Source organism: Octodon degus, unplaced genomic scaffold (genome assembly GCF_000260255.1).
Source record: "Octodon degus isolate 3935 unplaced genomic scaffold, OctDeg1.0 scaffold00393, whole genome shotgun sequence".
NCBI classification, from domain to species: domain Eukaryota; kingdom Metazoa; phylum Chordata; class Mammalia; order Rodentia; family Octodontidae; genus Octodon; species Octodon degus.
The window spans coordinates 312,910-317,072 of record NW_004524969.1 but is presented as its reverse complement, the minus strand read 5'-3'; the positions used below and the strand labels follow the sequence as shown (position 1 = coordinate 317,072).

Here is a 4,163-nt window from a genome sequence, read left to right as displayed (position 1 = left end):
AATCCGCAGTTTGTCTCCTTTTTGCCTTTTTTTCCCAAAAATTTGTTCCTGGACCCACAGGAAGTGCCCTCTGGACACAGGCCTCCTCACAGAGCCCCACCCAGGCCTAGTTTTCCATTATAGTCTGAGGCCTCGAAAAATTCCCCAGGTTGAGTTCAAATCCTCCTGCCTCGGTCTCCCTCCATGCTGGGATTAGAGCCAGGCCACCACACCAGGCCTAATTTCTTGATTTTTTTTTTTTTTTTTTCTTAACTGTATGTACCAGGCTGGCCTAGGGTTCATTGTCGCCCCGGGATGACCTTGAGCTCATACCTATCTTCCCGCCTCAACCTCATGAGTGCTGGGATGATGGGCCTGACCCACTAGGCCTGAGTGATGCTCAGATTTCCTTGCGATTTGCCCAGTCGTTCAGGCGAGGCGTGACTCATTAGTCAGTCTAGGCCGGCCTCGAACTTGGGGCCATCTTGCCTTGGCCTAGCAGTGCTAGGATTACAGGCGTGCGCCACCACGCCCAGCTTGTCTCGGTTTTTGAGGCCTGACCTCAGGAAATGATCAGAGGCTGGGTTTCACCCAGGAAACAGGCAGTCTCCTGCCCCACCTTCCTCGCTTCGAAGTTTCTGGTTCACCAGTCCTCCGATCGATCTTCGCTTGAGGGGTGTTTTTCCTTGACTTAATTACTTAGTGAAGCAAAGATTCCTTAAATTCCTCGGGGCAATCCTACCCTGGGTGCGATCGCAGCCCCAGGCCCCTCTGTCGGGCTTCCGAGCGTGCTGGCGGCTTGGCAGGGACCGAGAAGGAAGCCCCCGCTCCTCGGAAGGGCCGGGGCTGCGCCAGGGCGGCCGGCGGGGTCATCTGATCGCGGGGATGGGCCGGGGCATCATCCCCGGGGTGGGGCCGGGCGGGCGGGCGGGGGGAGGGCTTCCCGAGTGACCTCAGCGCCAGGCCCGCCGGCCGACCGGAAGGGAGCGCCACCTGGAGCCAGGAGCCGCCGCGGCAGCAGACATGGTGGTTTGGTGCGCAACACTCAACAAGGAGGCACTTTCTATATACGTCTGGAAGTGCTACCTTGGTTGAGTGTTGCCCACCAGGGCACAGCCTCATCGGTCGTCTGGAGCCAACCACATGGTCGCCAGTGCATCCAGGACACGTGGGAGCGGCCACGCTAGGGTGTGTCGTGCTTTTCCTTCCTGAGTTAGAGACTGGGGAGGGGTGTGGGGCAGAAACACTTGGTATGTGGGTCGTCTGGTTGGGTCATGCGAAATCTGTAAGAAAATGGCATAGCGAAAGAGTCCATGTATGGAGCATGCGCGGGCTTTCCCTCCTTTTCTTCGCCAGGGTTGGGGGAGGGGAAGAGTACTGCGCCTGCGCAGTGTCCGGACACGCGAGCAGCGCCACAAGCCACCAGCAGGGGGCAGATGTGCCCCGTGTCCGCCCTGGGCGGGCTGCACTTCTCCAGCTTCCTGTTCCAGGACTACGGGGTGTGGCGGCAGGAGGAGGCCGAGCTCCTGGTGGTACCCGAGCGAGGCAGCACTCTTTCCATACGCTACCGGGAAGTGCGTCTCTCTCGAGCACCGCCTCCGAGACGCAAGCGCCTGGGGACTGCCACCCGAAGACACCGATGGCCAGCGATGGCTGCTGCACCCTCGCCCAGTGGGAATGGGGTTCTGAGCCGCACGGCAAGCGGGTGCTAATAAAACATGGATGCTGTGTGTTCCTTAGTCACTTGGTCGTTGGTTTTGGGGGTTCTGGGGGCGGAGATGAAGCCAGCACCAGCTCTACCTGAGCTATGCCCCGCTGCCCTATGGGTCAGCCAGCACGCAACGCACAAGCCCTCCCACGCAGGTGGAGAAAAGTCCACCTTTCCAGCCTTGGGGCCTAGCACCGTCTGCGAGCTTCCCTGATTCTGTCTGGGTCCTATGGGGGGCTGGGCCGGCTGGGATCACAAGCTCAATAACGTGGCCAGGGTCCCCGGGACAAGTCCGCTCAGCTCAGGCCTCGAGCTCCACGGAAACTTCTAGTGGGGTGCAATGAAGGGGGGAACGGGCTGAGATAAAGCTCGATGGACCTCCCACTGCCTGCCTGGCAAGTTCAAGGCTTCCGGTACAAAAAAGGGTGGGGGGTGTGGTCACATCTGGGAATGAACGCCTGGTAGTTCCGGCGCAAAGGATCCTCGCGTGTTCAAGACTGGCCTGGGCGTCTCCAAAAGACGGGGGCGGGGCACAGAATAAGACAGTGACAGCCACGTGTACCGTCCTTTCCTTAGCCCACTAGAGATCAGACCCAGGGCCGGCAGTCCTGACCCACAACCCCAGTCCACATAGAAACCTGCAATCCTGGCCTGGCGAGATAGCTCAACGGTCTAAGGCGCTTGCTTGGGCAAGGGGCAGGGGCCATCAGCCTCCCTACGGTCAGAACGAGGGCCCATACCTGGAGAGGCGGCGTTAGATCAGGGCTCCGGGGGGGGGGTGTGGGGAGCCCCGCTGAAAGGGGAGGGGTCCCATAAGAGTTGCACTGGAAGGGGCCAACGATAATCCAGGGCCTGGCGTACAACCAGGAAGACTTGATCGGATTCACCCAGGAGCAGGGAGCTGTGGTTGGCTCTAGAAGGTCAGAAGTCGAGCTCACGACTACATACCCCCCAAAGGTAATGCAGACTGAGGAAGCTGCCGCGGTGACAAAAAGCATGGCGCACAGGTTGGATGCGGCAGCAGCCACCGACTCAAGACGCCAATAACTTAGGCTTGGAATTTAAAGGCCGACACCTCTGCCTTAGTTGACCCCACTAAACGGCGCAGGTTTCCTTGTGCTCTCGATTGGGACATCATCAGCGATGTCCCAGGCTTTTGTTATTTTCTTTACTACCACTCTTAGGATGCAGAAGCGAGAATAAGCATAACAAAAGCTGATGGGTCCTGTTTAAGGTGAGAGGGGGGAAGGGAGTGAGTCCCTCGCTCCTCTAAGTGTACTGAGGACGGCTTAACACAGAGCCCGGCTGCCCGTCCACCCCGCCGCATCTCTGCACAGCTCCGGTGAGCTGACAGGCGGGGCTCAGCGCGTCTCTGCTCCCCTCCACCTGAAGCAGGAGCCTTCGTCTTCCCGGGAGCATCTCCAGGGAGGCGACGACTGTGCTGGGCAGATGACGGGCCGACGGAGGGACGAGACCCGTAGGAGGCTATGAGAGGAAGGAGCAGCCCAGGATAAGGGTGACCTGGAAGGGGCCAGCTCGGGAGGGCTCGGGATCTATTGGCTGCTGTGTCCCGGAATCACAGAGGTGAGGATCAATCAGGAAGACAGCCAGGGGTGCTGGTGCATGCCTGTAATCCCAGCTCTCAGGCTGAGGCAGGAGGATTGTTGTAAGTTGAAGGCCAGCTTGGTCTACAATGTGAGTTCCAAACCAGTCTGACTGAACAGTGAGATTCTGTCTCAATAGGACAAAAGGGGTTGGGGAACGGAGATAGCTCACTGGCATAAGCACCAGCCTGACAAGCACAAGGTCCCAAGTTCAATCCCTGGTACCGCACAAAAAAAAAAAGACAGTGGTAGTCTAGGGGCAGCCCCGATTTCTGTGTGAAGAGGCCATGAAGCCTTGGGGAACCACACAGGCAACCTCTTCCTGCAAGAAGTTGATGTGACAATTTGTGACTGAGGAGACCTGAGCTTCAGGTAGCCACAAGCTGTGTGTGGCCTGCAGGCACTGGTCTCCGGCATCTATGGGACCAGCAGAGAGGTTGGAGACGCCATGAATTTCACCTTCACAGCCCTGCACTGTGGATGAGAGGGAGAGAGGCATGGTGCACCCTGGTCTGGGAGGGAACCGACTCCGCACCCCTGGTCCGTCAGGAGACCAGGTGCTGAGGAGACTCCAGGGGTGGAAGATCTGCTCAAGCTTCTGGGAAAATCCCTGACAGGGAACTGTCTTCCAGGGCAGAGTCAGGGCGCCAGGACCCAAGTGCCGGCAGGTGAGTGTGTCCCCAGGCTGGCCTGGGTTCCTCCTCCTCCTCCTTGGGACTAAGGGCCACCCCTGGGCAATGGGGATGGAGCACGGCAGGTGCAGGCTGTTGCTGGGAGGTCTGGAGGGTCCTGGGGCTCAGAGCTTGGATCTGAGGGGAGGAGATCCTGGAGGGTCCTGGGGCTCAGAGCTTGGATCTGAGGGGAGGAGATCC

General features: G+C 59.1%; 1 pseudogene; it reads left to right on the top strand.

Annotated features, from left to right (window-relative positions):
* Positions 1–1,415: 1,415 nt before the first annotated feature.
* The window catches only part of LOC101567627, a 19,550-nt pseudogene continuing 16,802 nt past the window's right edge, over positions 1,416–4,163 (top strand).